This window comes from Ammospiza nelsoni, chromosome 1, assembly GCF_027579445.1.
Source record: "Ammospiza nelsoni isolate bAmmNel1 chromosome 1, bAmmNel1.pri, whole genome shotgun sequence".
NCBI classification, from domain to species: Eukaryota; Metazoa; Chordata; class Aves; order Passeriformes; family Passerellidae; genus Ammospiza; species Ammospiza nelsoni.
In genome coordinates this window covers 5,634,501-5,653,258 of record NC_080633.1, presented here as the reverse complement: position 1 = coordinate 5,653,258, position 18,758 = coordinate 5,634,501, and positions in this window count along the sequence as shown.

Here is an 18,758-nt window from a genome sequence, read left to right as displayed (position 1 = left end):
AGCCTTTGGAAAAATAAATTAGTGGTAGGAAATGAGTGAGTTGGCCAGGACTAACTGGGATGGTGAATGCAGTGAAGGTGAGGGAAGAGACTGCTTGGGTAGGAGTCCCTTCCCATTTCTGACCTCCTACCAAAACTGACTGGGAGCTAAAAATGACCTGTGATGTAGGGGGAAAATATGCTCAAGGACTAGAAAAGGGGTCTCAGTGCTGAAATATCACATTGAACTTTTTATGGCTCCCACTAAAATAAAAATTATTTGTGAAAGAGGACTGTATATGGGAAAGGTGCTGGATCATGCATCCATGGAGAATGGATCCCATTAGCACACCTGGCTAGGTGACCCTTGCTGTCTTCTCCAGTTCATTTCCTTATCTCTCCCTTTTTTTACTTGACAGCTGCTCTCTGACTGCAGTTCAAGGTGAGATTTACTTCCCACTCATTGATGGCCTGTGAGTCCCAAGAGAATTTCCCTTGACCATGGAAGCCAGTCCATGGATTTCCCTCAGCTGGAGGCATTTCTTGTTTCCTTCCTCTCTGGAAACAAAGTCAGGTTGTGTTTATATTTTTGTGTCTATATATATTTATTTATATATTTATATAAATATATTTTATATATACTTACTTTATATATATTTATATATAAATATAAAAATATTTTATATAGTTATATATTCATATAGTCATATATTATATATTTTTATTTTATATATTATATTTTTATAATTTTATACATTTTATAGTTTATCTTTTAATATTGTCCTATTGTTATATATAGATATATAAAATATATATTTGTATTATCTATATTTATATCTATATCTGTATTTATCTATATAAATACAGATATATCTATCTATATCTATATCTATATCTATATCTATATCTATATCTATCTATATCTATCTATATCTATATCTATATCTATATCTATATCTATATCTATATCTATATCTATATCTATATTTAACTAAAGAACTAATGCACCTACCATGCTCCCTGATTGCACCCTTAACCATTACATAGATATAAATCATGACATTCCACCAGTACAAAATATAAAGAACTGCAATTAATGGGTATATAAAAAAAGCTGTGGTTTCTTACAAAGATCAGTTCATGTCACATGGAGCAGCAGAAAGCTGGATGACAAATAAATAAATCTCTTACAAGAGAGATGACACAACATGTGCATAATAATACAAAATGTGTACCCACGGTCTCTTGAGCCTGAGGCTGCCATGCCTTGGTTTTGACTTGTTCTGAGAGAACTCCAAATTTCTCAGGATTTTTCTGCCTCATGTCTCTGTGGGAACCATACAGTGTGGAGGTGTTTGTGTAGCCTTGGGCTCTGCACTGAGCAGTTGGGTTTTTCCACAGAGAGAACATTTTTGATCAGTTTAATGAGTTATGGGTATAGATAAGCTGCATTGATCCCAGATTTAGACACAGCTTCTTGGCAGATATTTTAGTATGAAGAGACATTTTCTTGGAAAAAGATGGGACCATTTCATTAAAGATGTTTCAGTTTCTGGTTCTTCTCATTTGGCTGGGTAAGTTTCAATTTATTTGAGCTGGGAAAGGGTGAAGCTCTCAACCTCTAAGTGGTGAAGATTAAAGCATATAATTTTTTTTTTTTTCTCTTCAGTTTCTGTGCTAGGCCAAAACCTAATGTGGAAGGGTTTTCCTCTATTGTGGGAGCATTATCTCCATGAGAAAGATTTGGGAATTTTCTGAGGGAGCAAAAATCTGCAACCCAAAAGAAAATGGATGTAGCATGGTGCAAATAGATGGGGATGGAGTGTGGGAAACAAATCAATTTATATGAGAGCTTTGTATATTGAAGACCTTTTATGGTCCTTTTCACTCAAGGAGAATGAAAAATTCACTCCAGGATGGAGAGTGGCCACAGTGTCACCACGTGCAAGCCTCAACCACTCCATCTTCCAGACCTGGCTGGCTGTGGTGAATATTGCTCTTTAGGAATCTACACAACAAACTGCTCTCCTTGCTTTATTGTGTTAGGGGCAATCTCTGGGACTGCCCTGAAGGATGTGCTGGCAGGGTGAGTGACTGGAGCCCAACCAAACAGCTGGAAGTGGCAGGTAATGCTGGAGTCTTATACTTGAAAAAAAGACTTAAATTAAAAAAAAAAATATATATAAAACAACCAAAAAACCTAAAAAAAAAAAAAAAATCCACAAAAAAAACCCCAAAAGAAAAACATAAACCCCAAAAAACAAAAACAAAACAAAACAAAACAACAAAAAACCCACAAAAAATCCCAAACAAAAAACCCAAAAAAACCCACAAAAAAACCCCAAAAAAGCAAAAAAAAAAAAAAAAAAAAAAACAAAAAAACAAAAAACAAACCAAAAACCAAACCAAAACAAAAACCAAAAAAACCACCCAAAAAAACCCAGTGAGAAAATAACAGCTTCCACTGTCCAAAGCCACACAGTTTCACAGTTTCTGCAGAGCCATGGCATGGCTTGGGTGTAAAACATGTTGTTGTCTGATCCAGGTATCACTTCAGATTTCCTACCCCAACAATCCAGGGCACTACACCCACTTTTGTGGTGGAACCCTTATCAGCAGCAAATGGGTCATGGCTGCAGCACTGCCTCAGCCTGTGGGTAGGATAAAAACTGTTCAAATTCCTGTTCTGCTCCCCATTCTTGCTGCAGGTGGGAGCCAGACCCTTTTCCTGCTCACAGCTGGACATCTCCCTGCTCACTTAATCAGGGGAGCTGGAGAACTCTGCTGCCTTCAGCCTTGAATTTACATATTAATCGCTGACTTCCTGGGAGTGGAAATCAAGCTGATTGCTGATTTGCATAAGAGGAGGTGCATTTGCATGTGTGTGAGCATTGGGTTTGCATCCTGAGAGACCTGCACAGAGATAGAGATATGGAACAAAAGGGGAGTTTGGTTGCTCTCAGGCCATGACAAGGACACCAGCAAGCCAACTGTCCCCTTTAATTGCTCCTATCTTAAAATAAGGTGTAACCAGCGGGTCCTTCACCAGAAAGGTGCAGAAATGGAAAACGAACCTTCTTGTTCAACACCAAGCTCAGCACTGCAATAGCTGATGCTGCACCTTCAGTTTCTTCACCAGCAAACTGCAGGCAGCACATGCCTGATTCATAGAACTATTTAGCAACAAAATTTAGGTTTGAAAAATCCCTTCACCCAGGATTTTTCTCCTGGGAAGCTGAAAAGCCTCAGAGAAAAGGAAAACAATTCTTATCTCATTTGCTTCTCCTGTGTTGTGCTCATGTGGAATGTGTTTGGAGATTGTTTACCCACAGGTGATTGTTCCATTGGATTCTGCTGTGAGTTGTTTTCACTCTTTGGCCAATCAGGGCCAAGCTGTGTCGGGACTCTGGAGAGAGTCAGGAGTTTTCATTATTATCTTTTTAGCATTCTGTAAGTATCCTTTCTGTATTCTTCAGTATAGTATAATATAGTATAGCATAGTATTCTTTAGTATAATATAGTATTATAAAATAATAAATTGGCCTTCTGAGAACATGGAGTCAGATTCATCATTCTTGCCTCCTCGGGCATTCCCAGCAAATACAATAGCTAATTAATTTTGCTGTCAGATAGCTGAAGGATACTGAGCATCCTCTCTCACCAGCATTGATGTGTATGTTCAGTCCAACTCCCAGTGAGGCTGGATTTGTGGGAGTCACTGGAAGATGCTGCAAAGGAGATTTCCCCAATGGCTTCCTCTCTTGGAGGTGTTCCATGGTGTCCAAATTGATGATCTCAGCCCTGTTTTACCCAAGTTGGGCCTGTTTTCCTCATCCTGGGTAAAAAAGCAAATGGATCTAGGATGTGCAGAAGATTCAAGGGCTTGCCTGCAATCACATCCCCGTCTGCATCTGCTGAAGGAAAGCCAACAGGAAAATGCTGGAGGACTGTCTCAAACCCCACTCAGAGACATTTCTGTCCATCCAGGGTGGACCAAAATTCACCCCAAATCTGTAGGAGACTTTTGGGGAGTGTTATCCCTACTATCAGTCTGTACCCTGGTCTTTTCTCTCTTAGTTGCTCTTATTTTACTGTCACCTGCGGCAGCTGTTAGGAATAATTAATTATATTTGCAAGGCGCTTGTCTATCATCACAGAGGGGCTGGAGCCTTGTGTGAGTGATGAAATGGGAGTGAGGATGTGTGGTTCATGCCTCACACAGGATTTTCAGTGAGGAATCTTTCACCTGTGCTCTGTTTCAGCTCTGACATTGCCCTGCTGTGCCTCAAATCTCCTGCCAATGCAAACAGATTTGTTGAGCTGGGAAGGGAGAAATTTTCCCCAATGAGTATCCCTGCTATGCTACTGCCTGGGGAGGGGTCAGAGGAGAGTAAGGGGGAATTAGGAGTGTCCAGGATGACCACCACACAGACAAAACTTCTTTCCCTGTGGGATCTCAGCACCTCAGGACTGAGGTGCAGAGAGGCCAAGGCCACCCTTGGGGGGCTCGGGAGTCCTGGAATGTTGCCAGAAGTGTCTGGTGGCTGGACTTTGATCCTACACAGGAGATGAGACCTGTATGAGGACTGGGAGGAATTCACTGGGTGAATTGTGAAGGGATAAGTTAGTTAAAGTGTAAAACACAGGGTTTAGGATTTTGGTACAGGGGGGTCTAAAGAAGTAAGATGGAGGAATTGGGGCGTGTCCTGTTCTTCTTCTTCTTCTTCTTGGCCTCCATCTTCTGTGGTGATGGTGGCACTTTGGGATTGGTTATTACTAGAAGTGCACCGGTTAATAAGGGTAGAAGGTATTGGGGAAAAACTATAAATATTGTACACGTAACTTCGGGTATAAAGATAAGTGACCGCCCGGGGGCTTGCGGAGTGTGCCCATGGCTGACTTGCTGTGCAGACCTCTGTCGGGCTGAAAGAAAATCTTTTAGATAAACAATTAATAAACACCGAGACCGAGACAAGATCAGAAGTCTCTCCTCGTCCTTTGAAGCGTCGGCTCTTCAAGGCCATCCCTGGGCCTTTCCAGGCCACCTAGACAGCCTAAACAGCTCACAGAAAACTTACAAGCCTAAACAGCCGAGAAACCGAGCAAGTGGCATCCCTGAGCTATCACCGGCCGGTCATAAATCAATAGGCAAAAGAGAAAAGAAAAACATGAAAAGTTACATTTCCCCAGCCCCTGGAGCTGCTGGGCCAAGGTGTCACCCTCTCTCATGTCCTCTCTCCTGTGCAGGGGCGGCACAGCCAGGCTGCAGGAGGGGATGCTGCCAGTGGTGGACCATGAAATCTGCTCCCAGCAGGGCTGGTGGGGACCCCAGGCAGAGGACACCACGCTCTGTGCAGGTGGAGATGGTGTGAGGGCAGGATGCAGTGTGAGAGCTCCTATAACCAGAGGGGTTTCAAGCTGCCCTCTTTCTTTTTCCTCCCTCTCTCACCTTGCTGTGCCTCGAGTTCTGGTTTTGCCAGAACCAAAGTTCGGGTTTTGAAAACCAGAAAACCAGAAGAAAACCAGAATTAAAGTTCTGGTTTTGGCATTTCTCCACCTGCAATAGTTCTCCTGCAAATCCTGACCCCTTTGCTGCTTTCAGGCCTTCTTCACATTGCTCCAGAGACCAGCAAGCAGAGAGGAAAATCTCCAGACCCTCAGGATTCACCTCTCCCCTTTGATTTTGGAGAGTAGATTGGCCCTGTCTCTCAGCAGCATCCTGGGGACAAGATGTGAAACCCCAGGACCAGATCCTGGGGACAAGGGTGAAACTTTGCCCTGAAAGTTGCCTCTGCCCTGACCTATAATTATCCAACACTTGTAACTGTATTATGTATAACTGTACAACCTGCTTTATTTCCATATATTTCTATGGAATATAGAAATATTCCATATTCTATATGAATTCTATTCTATTCTATTCTATTCTATTCTATTCTATTCTATTCTATTCTATTCTATTCTATTTATATTCTAATATAGAATAATTTCTATATTATATTCCTATATGTACATAATCACACATTATGTATTTTTCCACAATTTTTAAGGGCTCTGCATGGTGAAGCTACAAGGAGGTTTGTCCTCTCTTCCAATGCTGCTGTGTTGTTGCACCCTGAGCCAGGCATTGCTGCCTCCTGCTTGTCACCCTTCTCCATCCCATCCACTCTGTTTACAGCTGAGCTTGCTGCAAGTTTGGGCTCTGTCCCACGCCTCCCTCTGGCCCAGATTAGGTGGAAAAAGAAGAAATTGTGAGGTTCCCATTATCCCAGTGGGTCCAGGTGGCCTCAGCATCAAGGCAAGGAGGTTTGGTATCAGAACCCAGGGAATGCCTCTGGGTGCCCTGGAGAGCTCCAGCCCCTGCCAGGGGGCTCAGAGACCTTGGCACAGAGCCCCAGACCCCTGTGCCTTTGATTTAGCCCTTGGAAAATACAATTACCAAACTTTATATGAAGAATTACAAGTCAAGAGAGTTTAAGTAGAATTATAGTGAATTTGTCACAGGGTGAAAAATAGATTTTTGAAGTTTTTAGAATGGAGGCTCAGGGTCCCAAGATGGAGGAATTTGGGTGTGCCTTGTCCTTTTTCCTTCTTCTTCTTGGCCTCCATCTTCTGGGTGGTGTTGGCACTTTTAGATTGGTTTAGAGTAGAAGCTCGCTGTCTAACATAGGTGATAGGTATTGGAAAGTGATTGTAAATATTGCACACATAATTTTTAGTATAAAAAGATAACACCACCCTGAGGGCGGCCAGAGTGCCTCAACTCAACCTGCTGGACAGATCTTAGAGGGTCAGAGGAAGAATTTTATAGATAAGAAACAATAAATAACCTTGAGAATGAGAATGAGAATGGAAGATCTCTGACTCCTTCTTCAACTGCTGGGCTGGGAAAAGAGATTTTCTAATACATCTCAGGGTCACTCTGACCAGCAGAGATTCCGAGAGAGTTTGGCACATGAACTCAAGAAATACTTGTTATCTCTTCCTCCATTCCCTTCACTGCAAAGGTGGCTTCTAATAGAAGCAGCCATGCAGAGCCCTTAAAATTTTGTGCAAAAATACCTTATGTGTGATTATGTAAATATAGGAATATAGTATAGAAACATATAGAAATGAAGCAGGTTGTACAATTATACATAATCCAGTTACAGGTATGGGATAAGTATAGGTCTGTAGATATTTAGTGTAATTTTTTGTGTGTGTGTGGCAGGTTCTGAGCTCAGGAAAAGCCTTTATTTCTCACATATTTTAAGTCTCTAGTGCCCCTTAATCCTATCCAGATAATTTGGCTGAATATTTCTTTTCCTTCCTCCAATCCAGGAGGATCTGGGAGCTCTCTCTACTGCTACAGGGATAATCACTGGGAAGCCCATGGGATTGTGAATTTTGGGTTAATTCCCTACTGTAACACCCACCAGAAGCCCACAGTTTCCACATGTGTCAGCCTACATGGACTGGATCTACAGCATGAGTTGCATCCCCCCTGAAAGCAAGGAGTTGGCCAGAGGAATTTTTAATTTATTTTTCATTCACAATAGTTTTTTTCTGTTTATTAAACCATTAGAAGTGGAACAGGGAGATCTGGGGAGGTCTAAAATCAGGATGTTTGATGCTACTTTGGGTGTAGTCCAACAATTTTAAGGAAGCAGCTGCAGCCTCAGAGCTGAAATGCTCTGCTGAGGGCCACAGACAAAATTCAAGCCAGGCAGGAGCTGGGCTCTGTGTCCAAAAAATTATCATCCCCATTCACCCAGACAAAGGCTTGCTGCAGGAAACCATGGGAGGAATGGGATGGATGGGAAATGCAGCAAACATAAAGCATCTCTAGAAGTGCAGATCCTGCAGTGCTGCGCTATCAGCACTCAGCTTTACATTTGGGAATGAACAATGAGTTCTTTTCTCAGTCATAAATAAGGACTGGCACAAGGAGCAGCCTTTTCCCAAGCACAGGGGATGGTTTTGTGGAAAAGCCTCTGTAAATTGTGGCTTTTACTGGAAAGAAAGGTGGGGAGAGGTATTTTAAATCAGTGTTAGGTAGATCGGGGCCACTGCTGTCCATAAAACTTTTTGGTTGTTAGAGCATTCCCCTGGCTCAGCTGGGAGCAAACCAGCAACAAACCAAACAAAAAACCAACAAACCAACAAATCCTCTTCAGACCATTCCCTGGGATGGAGACATGCCTTATTCTGCCTCTCTGCTGAATTAACCTGCTTTTTTGATTTCCAGACTATGGAGAATAATGGACGTTTCTAGAAAAGGATCACTTGGTGCTTGAATATATGAGATAAAATTAAGCACCTGTGCTCTTTAATCCTCCTCTAATCCTTCCTGCACCTCTCTGGGTTATTAACAGCAAGATTTGGCTAATTTTGGTGTAATGAAGTCTCAGTGAGTGCAGCCAGTGACCTGTGGGTGCTGGCTCTGCCTTAGGCACCGGGTCCAAGCCCTTCAGCAGGGAAGGAGGCTCAGGGAATTCCCAGCCTGTGACAGTGCCCTTCACCTGGGGCTGGGCAGGGCTGTCATTTTGGGACCAAACCCACAGAAAATGATCATGATGGATTTTTCTCCTTGAGGGGTTGTCTTATGTTGGAAATGGGTGTGTGTATTCTGTTCCTATCTGACGGGGCAGTTATCTCTGTCCATGGGGCAGTTTTTTCTTTCTCTCTCCCACAGCCAACCCTCCCTGCAGGAGATCTCTGCTGTCCATGGCCACTGAGTGCCCCTGCAGGGCTGATCCAATCCCAGCATCCCATGGGGAGATGCTCTGCCCAGGGGAGGAGCCAAGCATTCCTACCTGGATCCAATCTGAGCCTGGCACAGCACAGCAGCCTTTGCCCCCTGCACTGCCAGAGGAGCAGCTTTCTGCTGCCCTGCATGGCCAGAGGGAGCCCAGGCCCATCTGCAGCAGCCCTGGAGCTGCAGAGGAAAACTCCCCCCTTGTGCAGGATCCCTGCTGCAGCAGAGCCACAGCTGGCACTGCAGGAGGGCTGAGCCCCCCTGGGATGGGGCTGGGACACCCCCTGACACACAGGGGGCAGGGACTGCTCTGACTCTGGCAGGGTTGTTCGGTATCAATGCATTTTTATTTTATTTTTTTTCCCTAATAAAGAACTGTTATTCCTACTCCTGTATTTTTGCCTGTGACCCACTTAATTTCAAAATTGTAATAATTCAGAGGGAGGGATTTACATTTTACATTTCAGGGGAGGCTCCTGCCTCCCTTAGCAGACACCTGTCTGTTCAAACCAAGACAGGGGTTCCTTAGGGATAACCCCACCAGAGGCAGGGGTGGTCAACTCGGTGCTCCCAGGTCAGTGGGAACAGAGCAGTGTTATGCTGCTGAGCACCAGTAAAATCCTCCTGTCCTGATCTGTTCTCACAGCAGCCAGCAGAGGTTTTGCTTGCAGAACTGGCTTCTCTTCATATTCCCAAACAACCAGCTTCAGTCATAGAGATGTTCCTAAAGAGAGCACTTTCCTCAAGTGTATTGGCAAACTCAGCCCATAGAAAGCACAATCCTTCCAACTTGTTCTCAAATTCACTCTGTACAGGATGATTTTTAGGACTGAGAATGTAGAAAAGGGCATTTCTGGTGCATGTTCTTCTAGCAGGGAGCAATAAATTCCGTGTGTGCTGTTAGGTGTGCAGAGGCCCTTATTCAGTCTGGGCAAGTCTGTCTGCAGTGAATCATATTTCCAAATATTAGACACACAGCAGAGCTGTTAAAGGGAGGGAAGGGGGAAGATGGAGGAAAAGGTGTACGTGAACAAAAATGCAAGATTTGTCTTCTGATGATCTGCAAAACCATCCCTTCTCCATCCCTGGAAGAGCTCAAGGCCAGGTTGAAGCAACCTGAGATAGTGGAAGATGTCCCTGCCTATGGCAGGGAGTTGGAATGAGGTGACCTTTAAGGAGTCTTCCAACCCAAATCATTTTAGGATTCTATAAAGTACAAAACCATCCTCCTGGAAAACACAGGGAACCCCACAACCTCCCCTTTCTCCCTTTTGCCATGTGTGAGATGCACATTTATGGATGAAGGATTTTGATTTAGCTCTTTAATAATTTTAAACCACCCATGTCCTATCTCTCCTCTTGGGTTTTGTGTTGCTGAAATGGCTCCCCAGATATTAAAGAGTCTTTTTCTTTCCCAGCCCCGTGACCAAAGAAGAAGTTGGGATTCCTCAGTTCTGCTTTTCAAGGTTGTTTATTTTCTCTTATCTATCACATTCTTTCTCTGACCTGCTGAGATCTGTCCAGCAGGTTGGGCTGTGGCACACTGACCACCCTTGGGATGGTGTTAGCTTTTTATACTAAGAACTACATGTACTTTATTTACAATAATTTTCCAATACCTATCACCTATGTTAGACAGTCTGTCTCTAAACCAATCCAAAAGTGTCACCATCACAGCAGAAAATGGGGAAGAAGAAGAAGAAGAAGAAGAAGAAGAAGAAGAAGAAGAAGAAGAAGAAGAAGAAGAAGAAGAAGAAGAAGGAGGAGGAGGAGGAGGAGGATAAGAAGAAGGAGAAGAAGAAGAAGAAGGATAAGGAGGATAAGAAGGATGAGGAGGAGGACGAGGAGGAGGAGATGCCCATTCAAAATCCCCAAAATTCTACTTTTTCACCCTGTGATAAATTCACTAACATTCTACTCAAACCCTTGTGGCTTGTAACTCTTCACAGAAAGTTGGTAATTGTTTCCATGGGCTAAAATCAAAGGCACAGGTGTTTTTGACTCCGTGCCAAGGTCTCTGAGCCCCTGCCAGGGTCTTGAATCACCCAGGGCAGCCAGAGGAATGTCCTGGGTTCAGACATCTCCTAAAACCTGCACACACCTGGGGCACAGCACTATTTTAGCAAAATCCTCTTCGGGGAATGCTCAATTCTCCTCTCCAGAAGCCACTAGAGGGCATTGGCCAACCAAGGCAATGTCACACACGGTTATCACCGACTGCTAGAGGAGCTTTTTGGGCCTAGAGTGATAAGGTGCCGTGTCTCAGCCTTGCACTCTGCCCTCTGTGTTTGCTTGCAGACCCACAGATAAGCAGTGACACACAGGAGCTGCTTTTCACCTCTGTTTCCCAGAGCTCTGCTCTGCAAACAGTTAAATCTTCCTTATTATGGCAGACGAAAATGAAACCAGGGGTGTTTTCTGTAAGGCTTGTGAAGGAACAAAGTCCTGGCTGTATTCTTGGCTCTCAACTTTATTATGCTGCACTTGGCAGTGTCTCCTGGGTGCTCAGTAGTTTGGCAGTTCTGAAGAATTAAAACCTCCTGAATGTCAGTTTTCCCACCCCTTAATAGTGCTGAATGGCTCTTGCTCCTTTTCAGACAGCATGTGTGATTTCTGCTGCTACACCATAGAATCCCAGAATGGTTCAGGCTGGAAAGGTTAAAGTTATCATCTAATTCCAGCCCCCTGCCATGGACAGGACACTTCTAAAAGGGCCTGGGTGTGCTCTGTCCCAGGAATATCCCTTCTAAGAACACTCAGCAGCCAAATATCAGGAGCTCACTGGCACCTGAGACCTTGTTTGACTGTGCTCAAGTTTCTTCCTCAAAAAGAAGGAATTAAAAAGATACAAGATCAAAGATTTTGAGAAATTACCGCTTACAAAGGGAGCCTCCCAAACTACTACCCAAAATTACTCAGATGCTGAGAAGTGAAGTATTTCTGTGCCTGATGCTTGGGCTGGGGGTCTAACCCTGTGTGCTTGCTGTAAGGGGGTTTGGGATGTCCCAGAGGGCTCCAATTTCTCATCAGCCTCTGTCCCTGGCCAGGACTGAGCAGAGATGGGAATCACTGGGCGATGTTGCAGCTTCTGGGACCACACCAGGAATTTATGGAGTGTGCACATGCCTTGCCACAACCCAAACCACCACAGCCATTCCCTGTTTGTCCCCTGTCACAGACATCTTTAATGGAAAGTCCTTTCCTTAGGATTTTTCCCCCTGAGAAGCTAAGAGGCCTCAGGAACAAAATGTAAACATTGATTATCTGCTGCTGTGGAATGCAACAGGTGGATCTGTGATTGGTCTCATGTGGGAGGTTTGTAATTAATGGCCAATCACAGTCAGCTGGCTTGGAGTCTCGGTTCCAAGACAGAAGCTTTTGTTATCATTCCTTTCTATTCTTAGCTAGCCTTCTGATGAAATCCTTTCTTCTGTTCTTTTAGTACAGTTTTAATGTAATATATATCATAAAATAATAAATCAGCCTTCTGAAACATGGAGTCAGATCCTCATCTCTTCCCTCATCCAAGAACCCCTGTGAACATGGTCACAGCCTCCTGATGTGACAGCAGTGACAAGCTGTCCCTGCTTCTGCCCACACTTGTGCAACAACCCCTGCATTCTCCATCAGCTGCTTGCAAGCTCTGGTCACAGGCTGCCCTGAAACCCAGGCTGGACATTGCTCCTTTAAACCCTTCCACCACACAAACAAGTCCTGGACCTGTTCCTACGACTGCCAGGAGGAGAAACCTCAGGCTGTACCCACAGGAGCAGGAGAATCAGGTGCTGGAGAAACACAGCTCTGATTCAGGGTCATTATCACATCCCCAGTGCCAAGAGCAGAGTTTTCCTTCTGCATTTTGCTGACAGGAACAGCTTGTGCTGCTCAGCCATGATTTATTGCGTAGGATAAGAGGGAGGCAGGAGCTGGCAGCACATGGTCAGGGCATGTGTGCCTCTCCTGTGCCTCCTTTCCCTCCCTCCATCCAAGTGCCTGGCTGGAGCTGTGTGTTCCTCAGCTCTGCTGGGCAAAACTCTGATCCCAGGAGCCCACCTTGGAAAGCCTGTCCAGGATTTACTGTGTGGAGATGATAGGTTTAACAGCAATAAAATATCCAGAGGTACTGGGAAAACACAGCTGTTACAATGCTCATAGGGAATGTCCACATCCTTTCCCCCAAAACTAAGTGGTGAGGGTGCTGCTGAAGTGGGGAATTAACTACATTTTGGAAAGCTGGTGCCGCCCACATGTTTATGGAGAGTAGAAAAAGGAGATAACTGTGGCAACAGGAGAAGCAGCTCCTGGAGGGCCGGCTCTGTCAGGTGTAGGGTGCTCTGGTGAGGTGTAAGGCTGGCTGCAACACTTTGGGGTAGTTTGAGAGGGGAGACTGCAGATGCTGTGGAGCAGGGGATGCACAGATTAAATATAGGGGTCAGTGGCATTAGAAATGTGTGAGAACATCCCATCCCATCCCATCCCATCCCATCCCATCCCATCCCATCCCATCCCATCCCATCCCATCCCATCCCATCCCATCCCATCCCATCCCATCCCATCCCATCCCATCCCATCCCATCCCATCCCATCCTCCCCTTCTGTGTTAAAGGGGCACAGCTTTCCTGAGGTCCCTTGTCATCTCACCACTGTGGGGGTACCAGTTGTTTGTTTCTCTGGGTCAGGATTGAAGGCATTTGAGATGTTATTTTATGTTCTGACTCAGGTGTTTATTATTTCTTATCAGTAAACAGTCTCACTGCTGGGAGTTCTGCAGCTTTTCATTAGAAGGCACAAAATGGCCAACAATCTCTTGTTCCAAGGGCTTTTCAGACTAAACTATCCAATTAAGAACTGACACCTGGATTATTTTCCCTTTTAACCCAATAACTGATCCCACAGAGCTGCAATGGGGACTTTTCTGCCCCGTTACAAAATGCCACCCAAACCCATGGAGAAGGAGGAAGAAGAAGAAGCATGAAGAAGAAACCCAGGATGACACCCTGTGCCCTCCATCTTGCTGCCATCCACAACACACTAAAAATCCCAAAACCTCAATTTCTCACCAAGTGACACACCTACACTGCTCTCTATAATCTATTTCACACTTTTGTGGATTCTGGTCTGTCTTGAAGTCTGGGAAACTTTCTCCATGAATGAGGGTCAAAGCCAGTGCTGCCCTGGGGGTCAGGGCACCCCAGAGCAGACACAGAAATATTCCCAGTGCCCTGGGTTTCCACACACCACCCCCATGGAGATGTCTTCATACCCTCAAGCATCTCAGGTGCCCCAAAACACAGCAGAGCTGTGGAGCTTTCAAGTCACACAGAGCTAAACTCAGCATTAGGGCCCCCAGGCACACCATGGCTGCAAAAAATGTTCTGGTTACAGACATGTCCTCACCCAAATCCTACCCTGGCACTGCCGTCCTTTATCAGGATGACCCCAAAACCTCTGCAGCTGAAATTGTAAATTGTACCACTCCTTTACCAATCAATTCTTGCTCACCTGCAGGCAAAATTGATGGATATTTGGGAATGTGTCTACAAGGGGCCCAGTTGCCTCCTGACAGCCATTCAGCCTTAATTACCAGAGAGTGCTTTGGGATGCTCTGACTATGAAAAGCACTTAGGTACCATTAAGTTCCCATCTCTATTTACTCCAAAGTAGTAGCCAAGTATTTATTTCCAGGGTAATGTAATAGATAGTAGTTTCCTTTGCAGAGGATCTCAGGGGAGCAGGTTTGTTTTGGAGGGAGAACCTTGAATGTTATTAATTCTGTAATGTTTTAGCCCAGTGTGTGGCTCGTGTGATCCATAGGGAATCTCAAGTTTTTCAGCCTTCTCAGCTGGGCTGACTAAAAGCCTCTGTGCTTGTGACAGAATATTTCAGCTCTGTGGTTGCAGATACTCCAGTTTTGGTGTGTTTCATGTACCTACTGATATAATGGAGTCAAGCACATTTTGTCCTCACTCAGCTTCCCTGCTCAAAATAGAGGTGTATCCGTGGCGGGTAGGTGGGTTTGAAATCATCTCCATTTTCTTTCTGGAGATGGTTTCACCCAGCTGAGAATGTGTGTGCCAGGCCAGTGAAGCCCCAGGACACCCCCATCTCTCCTCCAAACATCAGTGGGACATTTAAGCCATATTTTGTTTTCTTTTACTATAATATCTTAGTGAGATATGTGGTGTATCTGGTCCCACAAGCATTGTCCAGGAGCAATTTGGCCAGCTGACAGGTTGGGAGAAGGAGGCAGCTGCCCAGTAGATGGCAATACTGCCATTTATTCAGCAGCAGGCTGGGAGGGGTAAAACAAGCTGATGGCAATGAGTGGATTAAGCAGCCCTGAAAATTCCTACTGGTTGTAGCTGTGGAGGAGAATCATAGAATCATCTCCTGGTCTGGGTTGAAAGGGACTTTAAAATCATCCAGTTCCCACCCTGTGCCATGAGCAGAGGCACCTTCCACTATCCCAAGTTGCTCCAAGCCTTGTCCAGCCTGGCCTTGGACACTCCCAGGGATGGGGAATCCAGAACTGCTCTGGGCAGCCTCGCCACCCTGACAGGGAAGAATTTCTTTCCAATATCTAATCCAGACCTTCTCTCTTTCAGTTGAAAGCCATTCTCCTTTTTCATTTTAAAGCCATTGACCCATTACTCCATGGCCTTGTCTCCAGTCCCTCTCCAGCTCTCCTGTGACACCTTCAGGCTCTGGAAGGAGCTTTAAGGTTTCCCTGGAGCCTTCCCTTCTCCAGGTGAACGCCTCCAGCTCTCAGAGCACCCTCATGGCCTGGAAGCAGCAGTTTACCACTGCCAGGGGGAGTTTACCTTTCCCCTGAAGTGTGAGGCCAGAGGAGTTTCGGGGCTGGCTGGACATGGTGCCTCTGCCAGGTGCTGCTCTTAAAGCCGTGCCCACTGATTTCACAGAGCTGCACCTCGGGAGGGTTAAACCAGCTGCCACCCACAGCTTCCCTTGGCAGGGCTGAGGCCATCCAGCTGCCTGCACACAGCCCTGTCACACAGCCCTGTCACACGGCCCTGTCCCAGCCTGGTGACACCCAGCTGGCACTCCCACCCCACTTGGCACCAGGCAGAGCTGCTCCTTCCCATCCCTGGCGGTGGCTGATTCACTGACCCCAGATAAACCCGTCCCCACCTTGCTCAGGGCTTCACCACCGTGAAAAACGCCAATCGCTTGTTTTTAAAAGTTTTAAAAATTTAAAATTTAAAAAGTTTTAAATGTTAAAAGTTTAAAATTGTAAAAGTTTAATAGTAATAAAATTATTATAAAAATAATAATATAATTAGAGTAATAATAACTTGGACAATTTGGATTAGGGCAATATGAGACAATAGAAACAAAGAATTATAGATGTCCGGGTACCTTTTTCTGGGCAAAATAAGCTCCAAAAAGGACCCACGTTAACAGGGGATTAACCCTTAAAAGCAATAGCCTGTTGAATATTCATACATCTCATACATAATGCATAAATTCCATTCAAACACAGGATTCTGTCTGGTCAGGGTCAGCTTCTTCCTGTTAATCCTAAACGGCGTCCTCATGGCTGAGCAAGGCAGGAAGAAGTTCATTTCTCCTGATAAGGGAGCAATAAATTCTCTTTCTCTGAAAGATTCAGGTGTCCTGTGGCTATCTGCAGTGAGTACCTCATTGCTTTCTTAAAAAAATATCCCACACACATAGCTCCTATTTTAACCTACAAAAGTTACCTTTTAACGACAAAACTACATAACTACATTTACCATGCTATTAAAATGTTAATACAGCGCTGCTAATCAATACAACACATAAATTACATATACATAAATAATACATATATTACAATACATAAAATATAGTAAAATACATAAAATGTAGTAAAATACGTAAAATATAGTAAAATACATAAAATATAGCAAATATCTGCGTAGAGCCATACGATGTGCACTTTTCACAACCACCCTCTTTATTTCCATTTATTTTCCTTTTCTTTCCCTAATGACAGCGTTACTCATCGCCTGCTCTCGCTGGTCCCGAGGTGCCAGCAGGGCTCGGAGCGTTTCGTGCCTCCGGAAAGGGGATGAGTCATTGGGAGCCGGGGACGGGAACAGCCCGTGACGCCAGCCCCGGTGACTCCAGACCTGGCGCCGTGCGGGAATCTGCGCTCCAGGACTCTTCTCATCAAGTGACGGCGAGGGTGGACTTTAACTCCGTCACAGGAAAATTAAAAAAAACACCAAGCAAACAAAATAAACAAAACAAAGCAAACAAACCAGGAGATGCAGGGGTGTTGGCTCTGCAGATCTGTGGGCATCCATAGGGTTTTATGCTTGCCTTGCAGGCGGGAGGTTTGGGGGATTTTTTTTTTGGATTTTTTTAAATTTTTTTTTTGGCGTTTGTTTCGCTGACAGAAGGAAAAGGGCAGGTTTGTAAAGTGTGTCTGAGCAGTGTGACGCTGCAGTGGGTAAAGGAGCCTCAGATCTTCTGCAGAGGCAATAAAAGCATCCCAGGTGATGAATTGCTAGGGCTTCCAGACCCGTGTCACTGCAACAGGCACTTCCTCTGCCCATCCAAGAGCATTTCCCATGGAATTCAGCTGAAGTTTGCCATGGAATTCAGCAGAAGTTTGCCATGGAATTCAGCAATAGTTTGCCATGGAATTCAGCAGAAGTTTTCCCCAGCTTTCCAAGAGCTGAGGCTTTAACTCAGACTTGGCTTTCCCAGGGAAAGGGCACTGCAGAATGGCCAATTATTGGCATGTTGCCATTTGAGTTTTAGTCTGTCACTGATATGGGATGGAAAAAAAAACCCAAAAAAACCAAGATCCTGCACCAGGGTCAGGGCAATCCCAAACACAAACGCAGGTTTGGTGGAGAATGGCTGGAGAGCAGCCCTGGGGAGAAGGATTTGGGTGGGATTGAGGAAAGGCTGGACACAATCTGGCAGTGTGCACTGGCAGCCCAGGAAGCCCCAGCCCCATTGTGGGCTGCATCCAAAGCAGCGTCCCTAAAGGAGCTGGAGAGGGACTTTGGACAAGGGCACGGAGTGATAGGACAGGGAAGCTGGCTCTGAAGTGACAGAGGGCAAGTTTACATTAGATATTAGGAGGAAATTAATTACTCTGAGGGTGGTGAGGCCCTGGCACAGGTTTCCCAGAGAAGCTGTGAATGCCCCATCCCTGAAACCACGCTGGATGAGGCTTAGAGCAATGTGGTGAAGGGAAAGGCATGAGGAGAGGGGTTGAACTAGGTGGTCTGCAATACAATCCCTTCCAACCCAAAGCATTCCAGGAGTCTGTGACTCCCCATGGGGATGCCCATGCCAGAGGCTGGTGGGATGCAGCACCTTGGGGCTGTTTCAGCACTGTCCCTTGGGGCTGTAGGGTCCCCTGGTGATGATGTCTTGTGCCAATGCACGACACAAAGTCATCACCTTGAGCCAAAATCCCATCACTGCTGCAGCTGGAGCTGTATGTTGGGAGCTATTCCACTCCCAGTCAGAAAATAGGTAATGTAAAAGGGAATTACAGACATAAACCCCATAAAAGAAAAGAAACCCACAACCAAACACATCCCTCTGGGTGGGTAAGCAAGCTGAGCTTCACTGCGTGTTGCAGAGCCTCCATGGATGAGCCTCTTTTCAGTATTTCTGCTTTTACAGCTCAGCAAATAATTTGTAACAAATAGTTTATTCAATTAATTGAGCTTCTCTGCTCTGGGGGCAGATGGCAACCTTTAAAAATGGATTCCCAATGGAAAACTAGACAATGGCATTCTTTGGCCAATTTCCCTTGCTTTCAGGTCAATGGCAGTGGTTATGATTTATGCCTGTGCTGACAGCCACAGACCCATGGGAGAGGTGTGCTTTTCCCCATCTAGATTCCTGGGATTTATTCATCTTTTTTCCTTTGTACAGTGGGCTGCTGCTTCACATGCTACTCTCTTCTTTCCGTGCTGTTGCCATGACCAAGAGTATTTTTTCTGTTTTTCCCCAGGGGCACAGGACCATGGTGATGCTTCTGCCCAGCTGCATCCTTCCAGGTCCCAGGGGGG